A 19,520-nucleotide genomic window follows, 5' to 3' on the forward strand; every position below is an offset into this window, starting at 1 on the left:
GGCTATAAGAGTGACGTGTCCCCCTAGTGACACATGACAGCAGTAACAGGCCACTTGGGGGTACCACCCTCGCTGAGGTCAAAGCCCCATTCGTGCAAGAGTTGACAGATGGGGGGGGGGGGGGGGAATCAGGAAAAATGAAAATGCATGCAGTATCCTTGGGATATGAACACGAAGTTAATGCACCCGCAGTGTGCACATCAAGCGGCCAATAACAGGAGCCCATTATTAGATTTTTGGCCTGTAAAGCAACACTATATTGTTATCCTGCTGAGGAATAGCTTTACAATCATGCTGCTGTCAAGTGTCCATATTAGCACTATGTACAAAGGAACCATAAAACAAAGCACTGAAGAGAGGTGATTGATAGGAAATGGACATCTTGGACCCCCACCGATCAGCAGTATGAAGGGGCCCATCAGTGTTTACACAGGCGCAGAGGCTTGTCCTTATGGGCAGCTGTACCTGGTACTGGAGCCCCTGTGCAAACAATGAAAGGAAAGCTCCTTCAGTGCTTAAAGGGGTTGTGTCACTTCAATCAATGGCATTTATCATGCAGAGAAAGTTAAAGGGGTTGTCCGGGATTGGGGACATTGGTGTAATAGTACTAGAGTGACATACATATTTCACACATGCATGTCCTACCTTTGGCACACATTTCTGAAGTCCCGTTTTGATACAGCAAAATTATAGCTACTGCCTAAGCGTACTGCCACAGTCCCAGCCAAAAGAGAGGCCGGCACCTTTTCCTATAGTGTGCAAGCAAAGGCACCACTGCTGGCATATTGCCTACATGATAAATGCCATTTACTGTAAGGAGACAACCCCTTTAACCACTTGCCATCTGGGCCATTTGCCCCCTTCCTGACCAGGCCAAATTTTGCAAAACTGACATATCTCACTTTATGTGGTAATAACTTTGGAACGCCTTTATTTATCCAAGTCATTCAGAGATTGTTTTCTCGTGACACATTGTACTTCATGACAGTCATATATTTGAGTCAAAATATTTCACCTTTATTTATGAAAAAATCCCAAATTTACCCCAAAATTTAAAAAATTCGCAATTTTCTAAATTTTAATTTCTCTGCTTTTAAAACAGAAAGTGATACCTCATAAAATATTTATTATTTAACATTCCCCATATGTCTACTTTATGTTGGCATCATTTTGGAAATGTCATTTTATTTTTTTAGGACGTTAGAAGGCTTAGAAGTTTAGAAGCAATTCTTCAAATTTTTAAGAAAATTGCCAAAACCCACTTTTTAAGGACCAGTTCAGGTATGAAGTCACTTTGTGGGGCCTACATAGTGGATACCCCCATAAATGACCCCATTGTAGAAACTACACCCCTCAAGATATTCAAAACCGATTTTACAAACTTTGTTAACCCTTTAGGCGTTCCACAAGAATTAAAGGAAAATGGAGATCAAATTTTTAAATTTCACTTTTTTGGCAGATTTTCCATTTTAATCAATTTTTTTCTTTAACACAGATGGTTAACAGCCAAACAAAACTCAATATTTATTACCCAGATTCTGCGGTTTACAGAAACACCCCACATGTGGTCATAAACTGCTGTATGGGCACACGGCAGGGCGCAGAAGAAAAGGAACTCCACATGGTTTTTAGATGCCATGTCCCATTTGAAGCCCCCTGATGCACCCTTACAGTAGAAACTCCCAAGAAGTGACCCCATTTTGGAAACTAGGGGATAAGGTGCCAGTTTTATTAGTACTATTTTTGGGTACATATGATTTTTTGATCATTCATTATAACACTTTATGGGGCAAGGTGACCAAAAAATTGGTTGTTTTAGCACAGTTTCTATTTATTTTTACAGCGTTCACCTGAGGGGTTCAGTCAAGTGACATTTTTATAGAGCAGATTGTTACGGACGTGGCGATACCTAATATGTATACTTTTTCTCATTTATTAAAGTTTTACACAATAATAGCATTTTTGAAACAAAAAAATTATGTTTTAATGTGTCCATGTTCTGAGAGCTATAGTTTTTTTATTTTTTGAGAGATTTTCTTATGTAGGGGCTCATTTTTTGCGGGATGAGGTGACGGTTTTATTGGTACCATTTTGTGGGACATACGCGTTTTTGATCACTTGGTGTTGCACCTTTTGTGATGCAAGGTGACAAAAATTGCTTGTTTTGAAAGTTTTTTTTTTTTTACGGTGTTCACCCGAGGGGTTAGGTCATGTGATATTTTTATAGAGCTGGTTTTTACGGACGCGGCAATACCAAATATGTCTATTTTATTTTTTCTATTTTTAATTTTTTATTCCTTACTTGGGAACTTCTTTTTTTTTTACATGTGAAACTTTATTTTATTTTTTCAACACTTTATTTTTTTTAATTTTTTTTTACACTTTTCGTCCCCCATAAGGTCATACAAGACCTCTGGGGGACATTTACTTCACTTTTTCTTTTTTTTTTTCACTGTTGATTTCTCCTGTAACTGGGGCTGACATAGTAGCCCCAGTTACAGGACAAATACACCCCTACAGAGGCTGTACAGCAGCAATCCAGCGCTGTACAGCCTCACAGCAGGGCTGATCGAGGTCTCTGAGAGACCTCACACAGCCCCTGCACTCTCCGGTCACATGACCGCCGGGCCGGAACAGGAAGCGCACAGCGCTTCCTTCTCTGCAGACACAGCGCTCGGTGAGCGCTGTGTCTGCAGCGATCGTGAAGGCAGGGACACCTGGGCACTGTCCCTGCCTCCTCTCTGGGTTGCCCTGCTGTCACTGACAGCGGGCAACCCGATCAGCAGCTGCACGATTAGCGTGCAGCTGCTATTTCTGAAAAGACGTTCTGGAACGTCCGTTCAGAAATAGACGTCCACCCATAGGACGTTTATATCCTATGGGCGGACGTAAAGCGGTTAAGTTCCGAATTTTTTAATGGAAAATAAAAAGATTTTGTTATATGATTGAAACTGAAAGGCACCAAGTTAGTCTACTTTCACACTGGAGTTTTGGCTTTCCATTTGCGAGATCCATTCAGGGCTCTCACAAGCGGTCCAAAACGGATCAATTTTGCCCTAATGCATTCGGAATGATAAAGGATCCGCACAGAATTCATCAGTTTCCCTCTGTTCCGCCTTCATTCCGCTTTGGAGGCGGACACCAAAACGCTGCTTGCACACTAGAAAACTGATCCGTCCTCCATTGACTTTCAATGGTGTTCAAGATAGATCTGTTTTGGCTATGTTACAGATAATACAAATGGATCCGTTCTGAACAGATGCAGACGGTTGTATAATCTGAAAGGATCCGTCTGCAGATCCATGACGGATTGGCACCAATAGCGAGTGTGAAAGTAGCCTTACTTATAATTTTTATAGTGTAAAAATAAACTCATTTATAAAGACAGATGTGAAACATTAGCCCTACATATTCGAGCACTATGCAGGTATAACAAAGGCTGCAGATTGACTTCTTCAGTTAAAGGGGTTCTGCACTTTGTTTTAACTAATGATTTATCCTCTGCATAGATCATCAGCTTCTGATCGGCAGGGGTCCGACACCCGGGACCCCCGCCGATCAGCTGTTTGAGAAGGCAGCGGCACTTCAGGAGCGTCGCAGCCTTCTCACTGTTTACCGCCGGCCCACTGACGTCACGACTAGTATCAACTAGTGTGGGCGGGGCTAAGCTCCATTCAAGGTGAACAGAGCTTAGCCACGCCCACGCTAGTTAATACTACTCGTGACGTCACTGGGCCAGCAGTAAACAGTGAGAAGGCCGCGTCGCTCCTGAAGTGCCGCTGCCCTCTCAAACAGCTGATCGGCGGGGGTCCCGGGTGTCGGACCCCCGCCAATCAGAAGCTGGTGATCTATCCAGAGGATAGATCATCAGTTAAAACAAAGTGCAGAACCCCTTTAAAGTTACATGGGTAAATAGCACAAAAGTTGTCCTGTGTGCAGATGTGACCAGATGATCCAACATCTCCTGCCGGTAATGCTCTCCGGCCTCCCATCTGCGTTGTATGCTTGGAAGGAGCTGGCGCTGCAGGTAGTCCAACTACAGATCTGAAACCAGCCGAGCAAAATACAACTACAATAGCCAGGACTCAAGAATAGTATGAAGTGCATGGTGTCTTAGAGTAGGGCAGCCAAACATAAGAATACCTCTAGGGCACCAACTAATCCTCGGGCCTCATGAAAACCCTCTTGGCACAGGTGTCCGATCTCTCATGTTTCCAGCAAAAAAAAAAAAAAGGGAAGTCTGGCTGCAAAGCAATAAATTCAGATTCAACTAGTAATGCAGGGGAAGCCAACAGCTGTCTAAGCGTCCTAGTGACTAAGCACTGGTCTACCAACCAAACTGTGATCACCATACACCTCTGCAGACTTCAGTGGGCTCAGCGAGTGTACCCCAACTGTCCTGCCAGGGGGGAGGTGGACTGGGCATTGTACACAAAACGGACCTCCTCTGTGTTGCCCACATCTTTATGTCCATTCTGCAAATGTACTATCCTGGTCCACATTGCGGATGAGAACAGCCATTTCTATCAATGCGAAAAAGAAAAATGCAGAAAGCACACAGAAGGCACGTGTATTGTGTACAGTGCAATACAGGTAGAGTCGTGTGCATGAGGCAAGCTTAGAGGGGAGTCAGCCAAAGGGTTCATGCACATAATTATATTCTGGCTGTGAAATGGGGCCATAATTCAGTTTTCACAGACTCCTGAGGCTCTCTGTACCCTTCTGGTATACATACTGAATGTCCTGGTAGTCACAGGAGAGTCTCCCTTAAGAACACTTTCTTAGGAGCCCAGAGGGAGGATTGCCAAGGAGGCACATTTTAACCGCTATATTGAGCGGATGCAAAATGCAGTTCAGAGCAATGTTTAAAACCTACTGAGATACAAGAGTCTAGTAACCCTAATGCATATGTCCCTATGACAGGTCTGTACAAGGCGTACAGAACACAAAGGGTTGACGTGAGGGGAGCTGCAGGATCCCAGACATGTATGCGCAAAACATGTGGGTTCAATATAGGAACCTACTTATAAACACTTCTTTATATATTAACCCGGGGGTCATTCTACAGAGCGGTGTTCCTCATATGTTTTATGGGCGGTGCGTGAACACCCAGAGAAACCGGACGTAAACCCAGGTAGGGAGCACAAAGGGTGGACTAAATTGAGAGGACTGGTTCTTTGTGGAGCTTTTAAGGCTACTTTCACACTCTCGTTTAGTGCCGATCCGTCATGGATCTGCACAGACGGATCTGCACCAATAATACAATCGTCTGCATACGTTCAGAACGGATCCATTTGTATTATCTTTAACATAGTCAAAACGGATCCGTCTTGAACACCATCAAGTCAATGGAGGACGGATCCGTTTTCTATTGTGCCAGATTGTGTCATTGAAATCGGATCTGTCCCCATTGACTTACATTGTGTGCCAGAACGGATCAGTTTGGCTCAGTTTCATCAGATGGACACTAAAATGCTGCAACTGATGCATTCTGAGCGGATCCTTTTCCATTCAGAATGCATTAGAATGCAAACTGATCCGTTTTGGACCACTTGTGAGAGCCCTGAATGGATCTCACAAACGGAAACCAAAACGCCAGTGTGAAAGTAAACTAAGAAGTAGTGTGATGTGAAATTTTTCTCTGACAGATTCCAATCCTGCAAGTGCACTGGAGGCGGAGCTTCGCTGTAAAGTGCCCTCTGCTTTCAGTGACAGCTGTAGTGGTCTCCTGGCTGGATGCTACAGCTCAATGCAGAGAGCACTTCAGTGAGGCTCCGCCCTAGGCACTTGTAAGAGCTGAATCTGTCAGAATATAACTTCATATTCACACTACTCCTGATGAGAAAAGCTCTACTCCTGCTGTCCCCTGCCCCAATCTACTGCAGGTAGGAATTTTACTCTCATCACAAGTAAAAGATGTCTGACAACTGACACAAACTGAGCCCAATTGATGCTCAAAATAAAAAGGATCGTGAGACAAAACCAGGTGCGAGTTAACACAGAACAGGTGCAGATCTTTCCATTACACCTCATCTCTGTGTAACCTCCACTCCTGGTTTTGGCTCCCGCAATTGGGGACAAGAATAAGACATGTTCTATTTTTTTTCCAGAGCCGCAGACCGGAAGATCTTATTCAGTGGAGGCTGCTGGTGAACAGGTCCCGTGCCCCTCTATCAGCAGCCATGCTCCAGGTGGGACAGTTAGTGGAGACTGTAATGGGCAAGGGGGCAGACTTCACATAAAGATACATCGGTGCAGATTTCCGTGTAACATTACAGAAGTGACTCATAGGGCCCCATTGACCTGTCCTTCCACATTTTGTGCTGTGATGTTCATTCATGGCTATCAATACTGATAGCACCTCTTTTATTGCATATTATCTCTTGGTCAGAGTCCTTGGTTTACTGGAAGAAATTACCTTCATGAAACCAGCAGATTAGACTGCCCCTTTAATGCTAAAGATATCTGTTGGAGCCCTGCACATGACCAAAGCCAACAAAACGGGGTGACATTCAATCAAAAGCAATAGTTATTTTATTTTTATTTTTAAGTTGAGTGACTCCTTGCCAATACATAGAGTATGGTAGCATTCATCCAACCTGACCCAGCTGTTGCATTAAAAGGGGTTTTCCCATAAACATTTATCGCCTATCCACATTAAAGGTGATAAACATATGATCGATAGGGGTCTGACCTCTTTCACCGAAACAGCGATCCCCAAGTCTCTGGCAATAAGTGGAGCGGTAAAATGCAGGACTATACCACCATGGTCAATGGGGGTCTGTCAGGTGCTGCTGTTCTGCTCCATTCATGCAGATCAGAAGTGATTAATTCTTATATGAAGAAGAAGCCCTAGGAACAAAATCCAAGGAATCAAGCAGCCGATGTACTAAGAAATTTGAAGCTGGTACCTAACACTTTGGATTGTTTTATAATATTATAAATATTTAATTTTAATAAAGCTACAGGTCCTCAGTGTTTACCCCATAAGAATACTGCCCCATTCCATGGGCCCAACAGTCTAAATAGCGTCCTTCAAACATGTTTCCATGTTCTCTCTCACCCCAGTCCTGGATTCAAAGCTACACTGCTCAAGTGCATTAATATTCTCCTTCATGCTGCTGCTTCTGAGGTAGTTCTACAGAAAAAGGGGAGCAGGAACTCCTCATGTGTGTGCTGTGAACGAGACATCATGGCAGCTGGTCACCAGCCACTCTGGAGCTGAAAGGACCATCAGAGATGGCAACTGCAGAAGGCAAAATCCCCAACACAAGTCACATAATGGCCAGAAATAGTGACTATGTACACACATTACTGCTTATTCTAAAAAGTCACCTGAAAATACTGTGGATACACTGCAGGATTGCTTAAACTAAACGGTTTTGCTGCAGAAGTGGCCTGAAATCTGCATTCATTGCAGTAGAAAAAATCCAAAACAAGTAGGCCGTGCTGCACGTGTGAAAGCCTGTGGTGATACTTTCCCCAGTGTAACAGCGCTCTGTACAATCCTGTTTGTAGTCACTGAACTGGAATCCTCAATAAAATAAGAAGCCACAGAGTAACCCGATCTGGAGTCTGGGCTCTCTGTATCTTAAGAATGTTCCTGCAGCTAAAGGAAGCATTTCCTGTAACAAAATATTCCTTCAAGAGGCTCTAAAGCAGGGGGTGCACAGCCTGTCACCCACAATATTATTCTATGCAGCCCTCAACCATCTGGACACAGAAATGTTTGTGTGCATGTATGTATGTTATGTACATGTGTGTGTACACGTGTAGTTCCCATGTGGGAGAGGAGTGGCCTCAAGAACAGGGACAGGCATGAACTAAATGGTGCAATGAGCAGCCATCTCTGGGTCTCCCATATATCCCATAAGGGGAATGGGGTCCTCTGACGTCTGCTTGGCACTCTAGAAAAGGAGTATATAAGTTGGTGAAGAGGGAGGTCACGCACATGAGACTCTCTGCTAGGGTTGTTTCGATAACCAAAATTTTGGTTCGGTTTTGATACCATATAAAAGTATTGTGATACTCAAAACCACGCAAAAAAAATTAAATGCCAAAAAAGCGCCACGTGCATTCTGCATTTTATGGAACGTTCGGCCCATAATCAAACAGTCCTATCCTATTTTTGGGGGGACAAGGTGACCAAAAAAAAAAAAAGCGAATCGCACAGTTTTTTTTTTATGGCGTTTAACGCATAGGATATATTTTTTCATATTTTAATAGTTTGGACTTTTCGGACATGGCGATATGTAATATTTTATTTCTTTATTGTTTATATAATTTTATATGTAAAATTAGGAAAGGGGGTGATTTATACTTAATATTTTGGTGGTTTTTTTTTACTTTATTTTTTTTACTGTTAATTTAATAACCATTTCCTCCCTTAGGGGCTAGAACCTGGAACCTTTTAGGCTAGGGTCTACACAACGACATTTGTAGCACGACAGTTTTTATAATAGTCTATGGTGTTGAACTGCGACGCGAGAGTCGCAAAAAATCCATTTGAAATGGATCTTTCTGCGACTGACGCGTCGCAGTGCGACACCATAGACTATTATTATAAAAATTGTAATAAAATGTCGCGCGACACATGTCGCCGTGTAGACCTAGCCTTAATCCCTTGTCCTATTCACCCTTGTAGAGCTCTATTAGGGTGACTAGGATCTTACACTCTCCCTCCTGCCCTGTGCACACAGCAGCAGGGAGCTTACCATGGCAGACAGCCAGGGCTTCAGTAGCGTCCTGGCTGGCATGGTAACTGATCGGAGCCCCAGGATTACACAGCTGGGGCTCCGATCAGAAGCTGCCACTGCACCACCAATGAGGAGGGGACGGGACCCTGTGGCCACTGCCACCAATGATTTTAATACTGGGGATGGGGAGGGCACACTGCGCCACCAATAATAATTAACCTGAGGGGTTAATTGCCACTGATCGCAGCGCCCTGTCAGAGGCAGGGTGCCGGCAATGTGTTTCTGCCACCGACCACATTTGTAATGTATTAAACGTTAGTTATCATTGGTGGCGCAGTGGCTACAGCCGCTCCCCTCCTCCGCACTCTCATTGGTGGCAGCGGCAGCACAGGGGGAGGAAGAGAATGCTTCCTTCTCCCCGTGCTGCTGAGGGAACATGGCCGGGCTGAGAGCAGCGCGCTCATGTTCTCAGATAGTGGGTTGTGCAGTAGCACAGCCTAGTATCGATAAAAGGCAAATCCCGGTATTGTATCGATTGGGTATTGAAAGTTCGATACCCGAAACAACCCTACTCTCTGCATTGCAGTTTATAGAAGTTGTGAAATGCAAGGCTGTTACTACAACACCCATAACCTACAATGGAGAGAGCCATATGCATGGTCTTCTCCTTTCTGATGTGCTGATTGGGAGAATAGGGGAGTCCGCGTCCTGGAAGTAGAAACTTCAACTGGCAAACATACTCTTGATAAGTCATATATGTGGCCCTTGGGATTGGTTTCAGCTGACAAAGTGGCCCTCAGATCAGAAAAGGCTGTGCACCCCTACGCTAAACAATATTTTTAGGCACATAAATTATTACCATGCACTAAATGAACAGTTTCCTGCCTTAATGAAGGTAATCCTCAAAAGAAGGCATTTTTGGACAGCCAGAAAAGGGGAATACAAGCGTCTACAGATGACCAATGGATGTCAAAAGAACACTCAGCATCCATCCGGTGAACTGAACCCTATGGAGACATATAAAAGCAATGCCTGTTAGGCTTCTTTCACATGACAGTGAATCACGTACAGTACATGTACCCACGGATGTTAATGTGTTCATTTGCACATGAGAGATTTGACACTTTTCTTGTGATATGGACCAAACACTCACTGAAGTCTATGGGTCCAAAAAAAAAAAAAAAAAAACCACTGACAACATAAATTGCTGCAGTGATTATCATGGCCCATTGGCAGGAGACACTCTGTAAACGTTGAGCCTAGTAGCGTATGTGGGATACGGATGACACACAGAGGGCAAAAAATGAACACACGGATCAGACATGGATTCTTCACAGGTGAAACACTGACCATCTCGTCATGGAAGTCATCATGGACACGTGAAAGTAGTCTAAGGGTTGATCCACCGACCACAGCTCCCCTGACTGCATCATAGTGATTTATCATGAAGTCTGTTCCTATCAAAATGTGGGTCTATCGTACTGTACTCACAATTTTACTCAACTTTTTTTTGTTGCTCCTTATCACGTAAACCCGCCCTCTATCTTTAAGTTGTCATCAACAACGCTCCAGTTTGCAGCCTGTTGCTGAGGAATAAGTGATGTGCAGGAAACCAGTCACACATCCATTACAGTGTTCAAATGTAGGGTACTTTCACACTTGCGGCAGGACGGATGCGACAGGCTGTTCACTCTGTCGGATCCGTCCTTCCGCTATTTCGCCGCTCCGTCACCATTGACTATAATGGGGACAGAGCGGAGCAGTACGGCAGTTCGCGGTGAGAGGCCGCCGGACTAAAAAGTCGGACATGCAGGACTTTTAGTCCGGCGGCCTTTCGCCGTGCACTGTCGAGCTGCTCAGGAGCTCCGCCCCCGTCCCAATTATAGTCAATGGGGACGGAGCGGCGGTACAGCGAAATAGCGGAAGGACGGATCCGACAGGGTGAACAGCCTGTCGGATCAGTCCAGCCGCAAGTGTGAAAGTAGCCTTACTCTGGGCCTTGCTTATTCTTTGATAATTTATGTCAATTACAAAAGCAGACATCCTTATTTTCTTTAACCATTTCAATGCCAGGGCCCTTGCTGACCAGGCACATTTCCATTTTTTAACACAAGCATCTTTAAAAGCCATAACCATTTAAGCCTTTTTATTCCCGTGATAAATAGGGCTTTATTTTTATTTATCTTTTTTTATAACCAGGAAACCGTAGAAAAAGGCGAAAGCCTGTTTCTGGCGTTTTGTTAATAGCACAACTGCAGCTAAAATATTTTTTTTAATTATGTTTCCTTTCCATAACAGTCAATTTAAAATATGAGATGAATGGGTTAAGGCCACTGGGGGAGTGGCTAGAAGCTGCGGTGCGGCGTGTAGCGGCTTCCCACCGGTCAGCTGTTTGAAGAGGAGGCGGAGCTTCATGCGAGCACTGCTTCCCATTCATTACACTGCACACCGTCCCAGAAGAGAATGTAATTACAATTCACATAAACGGACCGAGTACTTGGAGCACCACCTCCTCTTCAAACAGCTGACCAGCTGGGGAGCAGGCCATCAGACCCACTCCGATCTGATATTGATGACCTATTCCTGAGGATAGGTCATCAATATAAAACACTTGCACAAACTAGGGATCGACCGATATTGATTTTTTAGGGCCGATACCGATAATTTGCGAACTTTCAGGCCGATAGCCGATAATTTATACCGATATTCTGGCTGCCATGGTAACCGATCGGCGCCCCAGGATTACACAGCTGGGGCTCCGATCAGAGGAGCAGGGGAGAGGGGATCCTGTGGCCACTGCCACCAATGAGTAATACTGGGTGTGGGGGGGGCGCACTGGCCCACCAATGTTTTTACTATTGGCCGGGATTGGGATGGGGGTGGGGAGCGCACTGCGCCACCAATGATTAATACTGGGGGGCTTGGGGGGGCGCACTGCGCCACCAATGAAGATAAGTCTCTCAATCATTCATATACAGGAGGCGGGAGCTGGCTGCAGAATCACATAGCCGGCTCCCGACCTCTATGAGCGGTAGCTGCGATCCGCGGCACCTGAGGAGTTAACTACCGCAGATCGCAGCTACTTGTCAGAGGTCGGGAGCCGGCTAGGTGATGCTGCAGCCAGCTCCCGCCTCCTGTATATGAATGAATGAAAGGCTTATCTTCATTGGTGGCGCAGTGGCCACAGCCCCTCCCCTCCTCTTATGTTCTCTCCTCTCATTGGCGGCAGCAGCAGCACAGGGGGAGGGAGACACGCTTCCTTCTCCCCTGTGATGCGGAGGGAACACAGAGAGCGCTGACAGCAGCGCGTTCTGTGTTCCCAATACGTTATCGGTATATCGGCAAAATAGATGCCGATACCGATAACATTCAAAATCCTCAATATCGGCCGATAATATCGGCCAAACCGATAATCGGTCGATCCCTAGCACAAACCCTTTAACTTTTTTATTTTTTCTTTATTGCCAATTTCTTCTGTAACTGGGATGGATATACTACCCCAGTTACAGAGGAAATACATAGATCTGAGAGATTGTTCAGGAGGGTCTGCCAAGACCCAGCAGCTCCCGCAGACTCCCGGGGATCACATGACAGCTGGGACCAGAGTAGGAAGCGGCATTGGCACTTCCTGACCTCCTTCAGCATTGTGTATAGACTGATGGGTAGTACAGGGACAATGAGTGGGTGGTCAAGTGGTTCATCTAAAAAAAAAAAAAAAAAAGAACATTACTTGAGGTTTTTGGATGAAATCCATTTAAAACAACCACACAAAGAGGGGGAGCAGGGTCACTAGTGGGGAGACGAGGGGGGAGCAGGGTCACTAGTGGGGAGACGAGGGGGGAGCAGGGTCACTAGTGGGGAGACGAGGGGGGAGCAGGGTCACTAGTGGGGAGACGAGGGAGGAGCAGGGTCACTAGTGGGGAGACGAGGGAGGAGCAGGGTCACTAGTGGGGAGACGAGGGAGGAGCAGGGTCACTAGTGGGGAGACGGGAGGAGGGGGGGGGCAGGGTCACCATGGACCAGTCACATGAGTCCACGTCTCCTTACCCCTCCAGCAGCCCTGTCATGTTTCCCAAGGTCCTTGGGCAGCTGGCCCCGCTCTCCTTACTACAGCCACCCTGGGAGAGGGCCCCTCCTTCGAGCTCCCGTACTGCAGGACCTGTATAGCTCAGGCGCGCGCCTATAGCAACCAATAACAAAGCTCCATGCTGCAAGGAGCTTTGTTATTGGTTATTTCAGGCATTTCGCTGCGCTGCCCAAAACAGCGCTCACTGCACTGATCAATGTGGGGGTATTGGTACGCCTTAGACTTTTTCCAGGGAGTAAAATGGCCTGAACAAGCGTCTATGACGCTTGTACATGCGTTATTGCGACCTCTGTTCCGGAGAACCCCTTACAGAGATGGCTTCCGTGTTGCTTCCAGGTTTGGTTCGTTTTCCACTGACTGATATGAGATGCTTTGGAAATTAAAGGGGCTGTCTCACTTCAGCAAACAGCATTTATTATGTAGAGAAAGGTAATGACTAATGTATTGTGATTGCCCATATTGCTTCCTTTTGCTGGCTGGATTAATTTTTTCCATCACATTATACACTGCTCGTTTCCATGGTTACAACCACCCTGCAATCCATAAGCTGTGGCTGTGCTTGCACACTATAGGAGAAAGCACCGGCCTATGTGCACTTCCACGGTCCTGGCCACCAGAGAGCCCAGCTCTTTCTCCAATAATGTGCAAGCACGACCGCCGCTGAAAGATTGTAGGGTGCACAGAGGAACACTGTGTGCCATCTGCTACCATATGTCCGCATAAAAGATAGAACATGTCCTATATACTTGTCCGCAAAATGTGGTCTGTGGCTCCATTCAAGTCTATGGATCTGCAAAAATGCGGATTGCACACAGAATGTGTTTCATCTACAAACCATATTTTGCAGATCTGTGTCTGCAAACTTTAAAGGTCCCGTCATTTCACCTTTATTAAAAATGATAGTTTCAGTTTTTTTGCGGACCCCCAAAAAAAACAGAAGACAGTCTGTATTTTGTGGACAGAATGAATGCGGAAGTATCACGGAATAGATTTTAGAGATATTTGCAGAATAGACCCGCATTTTGTGGACACTGGACAGTAAACATATGGTCGTGTGAATGGGCCCTGATGAGAAGGGGAACGGGAACAAAAGATGCTGGGGCATTCTTATTCTATAAGACAGTATTCACAAAGACTCCATGATTCCAGAACGTATCAGTGAGCAGGGTCTAGTGTCGGCTTCACGCTCAGACGCAGCTCAACCTTCAAAACTAAAAGTTGCACAAAACTGCAACAGGCAACTTAGAAGTAAGACCCCAGAACAGCCAGACATCCAGTATGGTGAATGGAGCAGTCTCAGCCTATAGCAACCAATCACAGCTTTCATTTCATATTCCGCTCTGGAAATTCGAAAGCGGTGCTTGGTTGCTATGGGCGACCAAAACAGTCTTCACAAATCTGCCTTAAAATTCCTGGGCTAGGTGTCCATCCATATCACATAATCCCTGCCTCACATAGTCCCTTCACACTGCACGTCCGCATACACTGCTATAGTGATGGATGATCCACGGTAACATTAGACGACTGGCAGGCCACTGAAGCCATGGAATTTCCAGGCTGTGCCACGACAGCACGTGAAATAACCGGCCGACCCCTTCAGCCTCTGATGTCCTAAAGGGCTTCTGTCACCAGGAACATGGTTATTAGGCTCCATTCACACGTCCGTAGGGCATTGCGGATCCACAATACACCCAGAACTGCCTATTGTCCATAGATAATGAATGGGTCCGCACCCGTTCCGCAATTTGCGGAACGGATGCGGACGTGTGAATGGAGCCTTAAAGGGAACCTGTCTCCGGGATTTTGTGTATAGAGCTGAGGACATGGGTAGCTAGATCGCCGCTAGCCCATCCGCAATATCCAGTCCCCATAGCTCTGTGTGCTTTTATTGTGTAAAAAAAAAAAACTATTTGATACATATGCAAATTAACCCGAGATGAGTCCTGTCCCTGACTCATCTCAGTACAGGACTCATCTCAGGTTAATTTGCATATGTATCAAATCGGTTTTTTTTACACAATAAAAGCACACAGAGCTATGGGGACTGGGTATTGCGGATGTGCTAGCGGCCATCTAGCAACCCATGTCCTCAGCTCTATACCCAAAATGCCGGTGACACATTCCCTTTAAACTGGATGACATTAGACAAGTGCCAACGTCAGCTGAAGCAGATAGTCTTTGTCCCTTCTCTCTAGGTGCCTCTGTTTTTGTGGGAAAAAAATATGCAAATTAGCTTCTAGGAGCAATGGGGGTGTTGCCCCTAACTCCTAGAGGCATCATCCTGCCTGGCCCTGTCAATCAACGTAATGAGGGTGTGGCCAAAGGAGGGAGAAGGGTGCCTCTAGGAGTTAGGGGCAACACCCCCATTGCTCCTAGAGGTACATTTGCATAAAATAAAAGTTCCTTTTTCACAAAACCAGAGGCACCTAGATTCAGAAGTGACAAAGACTGTTGGCCTCAGCCGACATTAGTACTTGTCTAAATTCAGCCAGTGTAATAACCACATTCCTGATGACAGAAGCCCTTTAAAGTTCATTTTACATTATGTGGCTGGACGGGGAGACTCAGGAGCACATCCGGTCAGGACCACAGTAGACGATCCGCAGCCAGTCCAGGCGGTCACGTGAGCGCAACCGAGACCCTCTAGCACGACGGAGGGGAACGTACTACTTTCAGCAGTAAGGCTTAACGGATGCCAAATGTGCATAACTGATGCCCAAGTTTATTTTTTTTAAGGATATTTTCTCTTTTTTTTCTGTTCTTCTAACGGATAAGAAATACAGAACAATAAACGGTGATGTGAACTCTCCCTAAACAAAAAAAAAGCTAGGCAGAGACATCTGACAAACTGAGAAGCAACAAAGTAATGAAGTTTTAAGAAGATAATAAAAGACACATACTTTGCTAGAAATAAACTGTATCAAAGAGGGCAGAAAACAAGGACCACACTGTATAACAAATGTCAGGTGTATTAGATTACTGGACAGGCGGCGGCCCAGATGCTGGAGGAGAACATCACACCCCACTACAGCAGGTGTCAAACTTCCTTTGTGTCTGGCACAAGAGAAATCACAGTCTAACAGCAAAAAGCAAGATGGAAGGAGTAAAGAAACTTATCAGATGCCAACCTGCCAGGGTCCACCACAGACCCAGAACGATGCAATAGAGAAGTTTCAAAGCCTTCCACAAGCACTGCATTGTAGGAGTGGCAAGCAATAAGACAAAGAATGAGGCGAGCGGCCCCCCGGCAGATGTTACCCCCGGAAAATGCTGCACGCAGACATACCGCAACACCGGGCAAAACAAAAGGGGAGGGGAAAAAAATGCCCTGGGAATTCTTCAAGGCACCGCAACAATGGACTGTCATTGTCACATGGTGCTGCAGAGCCTGGAAGACGGACACATGGCATAGAACCCACCTCGGAGGAGTGCCACCTCTGTACAGACTACTCACAAAAGAGGGCACGTCACACCGCCAGAAAGTCTATCTCCTGGCAGAACCGGCCACGAAAAACTAACCTCCAAGTTCACTTCTACGGCCACTGAACAGGTGGGCATAGGGATATCCTTATAGATTGTAAGCTCTTGCGAGCAGGGCCCTGACTCCTAGTGTTTCGGTTGCATATTAGCCAGTTACTTTTGTTTTGTCCATGAACCCTATGAATTTGTAAAGCGCTGCGGAATATGGTGGCGCTATATAAATACATTTTATTATTATATCAAGTATAGGATGGAGGAGATGTGCCATGGCATTGCCAACAAGTGGCCATATGGGATGCAACATGCAAAAAACAAGGTTGTTTGGTAGGTGCCGTTAATCTCGCGTCCGTGGGTGCACCGGGAGCGTGTCCTAGCAGATAATAGTCCTCGGTGAGCCTCAGCTACTCCACCCAGTCTGTGCAGCATCCATCCTGCTATCCCACCAGCAGTATTCGTTACCAGGACTGGTTTATTCAATTCATCCCTCTAAAAGGGGGGCGTCCCCCAACCCCAGTGGGGAAGCAGTCCAGCCCCTGGGTAGATTCCCAGCATCGCCCCCATGAAGAGAGGCTAGAAGCCCTGTATAAAACAAGGGTGTGCACAGCCACACACCTAGCTGTGATTCAGCCATCTCCCACCCCCCGCCTCTGACATCTCCAGGACAAGCAACAGCGTGGATTACGGCAAGCGCTGATGTATGGGGGCACACAAGCACTGCATGGGTGGCCTCCTAAAACCTGTCTGATCCCCAATACTCTGAGGTCGCCCCCCACGTGAGGCCCGAAGCCAGGCACCGGTGTTATTGTTCGGTAAACCCACCCACGTCAGATAATCCCAGTAAGGGTAGAGCGCCCCCACAAATGTCCCTCAATAAGCAGAGTCATTGCTAGCAATATGGCACCTGCACAGACTGCAGCGCAGTACAGAAGACGCCTCACACATCAGGGCAGAGATTTGTCATGAAATGTTGCCATTAACAATGAGAGATGAGAATCCGGAGGGGGGTGGAGGTGCCCCTCCCCAGGTAACATATGTTACAGAGGACACAATCTGACAGTCCCCCCAATGCCCTGTCAATGACAACCCTGTCAGCCCGGGCCGGAGGCTGGCTCACCAGCAGGGATGTGCCCTGTTCACACTGCAGATGCGGCTTCCCACACCCCGGGCAGTGCCTCGCCCCAGAGCAGCGGAGAGCCCCCCAGCCTCCTTCCCAGCAGCCCCCTGCGGTGTGTAAGCAGTAACGGCTGGCCGCCATTTTGAGAGGAAGAGAGGAGAGAAGAAGATGAAGGAGGGGAGGCGGCGGCGGCGCTCACATCGTCAGGAGCAGGCCCGGCCTGCCCTCTCCGTCCTTCACGGTGACATGCACGTTACATAGACCGAGCCAGGCACTTACCGGGGGGAGTCATCCGAGCACACAGCGCGGCGACGAGCGGCGGCCTCTGCCGGGCCAGGGACTCCTCCTCAGGAAAGGTCTTCGGAAAGGCGGGGGAGCGGCGGCCTCGTCTGTACACAACCAGCAAGCAGATACAGATGTGTGGGAAAAAACGGCGATAAAAGGGTTGGGCACGAAGGGGAGGGGGGCGGCGAGGCGCCAAACAAGACCCTCAGCTCGTTATTTTCCTCAAGCGATAAACCCTCCAGCACGGAACGCCCGAGTCGGTATCTTCCGCCTCCTTTTTCAGACTGTCCCTTCCGCCGGGCACTCAGGGCAGCCGCCGCCGCGCTGTCAACGAAACGGAGCTCAGCAGCGCGGTGACGTCATATCAACCGCTGTAGGGGAGGAGGGAGCGACCGGCCGGCTCCAAGGGATGGGAGAAAGGGTAGGCGGGGCTAGTGAGGCGCGCAGGCGCGCCGGGGTCTGCTGCTGTGTCTAGGCGTGGACGGCGGGAGAGAACTTGAGGAGGGAGGGCTGACAATAGGCAGTGACGCAGGGAAGGAGAGAGGCGCATGCGCGTATGTGGCTGCCTTCAAAACAAGGTTTAGGTAATCTATATAGGCTAGTTGTTGTGCAGAGCAGCTGTGCTCATGTCACGTGATGAAGGGCTGCTTACCTAGAGGGGGATCAGTCAGGGACCTCTGGCTACCTTCACATAGCATGGGTTTGTTTGCAGTTTTCAGTGCGTTTTTTGGTTTGGATTTTTTTGTGTGTTTTAACAACACCAATGAAGTCTATGTGGAAAACAGAATACATCAGCCGCGGATACGCACAAACAACAGCGTTTTGGATTATAAAAGTGTCAATATCGTGCATATAAAATACACAAATCGCATTCACTTTGCTGGTACTGTATTAGGCTACGTGCACACGACTGCGCTGTTTTGTGGTCCGCAAATTGTCAAACACGGATGCCGGCTGTGTGCGGGCCGCCCATTATGGAAATGCCTATTCTTGTCTGCAAAACGGACAAGAATAGGACGTGTTCTGTTATTATTTTTTTTGTGGGGCCGCGGAACAGAGCAATGGATGCGGGCAGCACATGGAGTGCTGTCCGCATCTTTTGCGGCCCTGTTAAACTGAATGGGTCTGCGTCCGAGCTGCAAAAAATGCAGCGCAAAATAACAGTCGTGTGCATGAGGCCTTACACTGCAGATTGACCTGCGGTGCGGATTTGAAGTCTGCAACGTGTCCGTTTATGCTGCGGATCTTTCCAGCGGGCTCCACCATCTGCAATGGAGAGGGTGAAGTCCACCGGCTTTTCTGTGGCTAAAACATGCGGATTTGGTGGTGGACCTTTCCGCTGTACAGCAGCGGCGGCATGAAGCGCACGGCGTCATAGCAACCAATGACGCCGGGCGCTCCTGCTGTCAGAAGGAATCCTGGCCGGGTTACCACGGACTGCTCTCGGCCGCGGAACACGGCCGTGTGCATGAGGCCTAATACTGTATCGTTAAAGGGGTTGTCCACTTTCTTTATATTGATGCTCTATCCTCAGGATAGGTAATCAATATCAGATCAGGTAAGGATGCACTCGTACAAGCACTGCCTTCTCTTCATTGTTCACCTGCTCGCCGTCGCAACTGCAGCGGTGAGCAGTGTAATTACATCTCAGCCGTCCCAGTCATTTCGTCGTCCCATTGAAGTAACTGGGACGGCTTACTTGTAATTACACCTGCTCACCGCTGCAGTTGCTACGACAAGCAGGTAAACAATGAAGAGGAGGCAGCACTTTATGAGGGCGGCCTTCTCACGAAACAGCTGATCGGTGGGGGTGCCGGGAGGCAGGCCCCGCAGATCTGATATTGATGACCCATCCTGA

The 19,520-nt window shown here is 47.2% G+C and overlaps 1 protein-coding gene across 1 annotated transcript in view; it reads right to left on the reverse strand.

The window, feature by feature from the left end:
* The window catches only part of PAFAH1B1 (platelet activating factor acetylhydrolase 1b regulatory subunit 1), a 65,318-nt gene extending 47,234 nt beyond the window's left edge, over positions 1–18,084 (reverse strand). The window contains exon 1 of the mRNA XM_040423496.1: positions 17,657–18,084. The gene's annotated coding sequence lies outside the window, so the exon portion shown is untranslated. The remainder of the gene's footprint in view (positions 1–17,656) is intronic.
* Positions 18,085–19,520: the final 1,436 nt, after the last annotated feature.

The sequence above is a fragment of the Bufo bufo genome, chromosome 3, assembly GCF_905171765.1.
Source record: "Bufo bufo chromosome 3, aBufBuf1.1, whole genome shotgun sequence".
Classification (NCBI taxonomy): domain Eukaryota; kingdom Metazoa; phylum Chordata; class Amphibia; order Anura; family Bufonidae; genus Bufo; species Bufo bufo.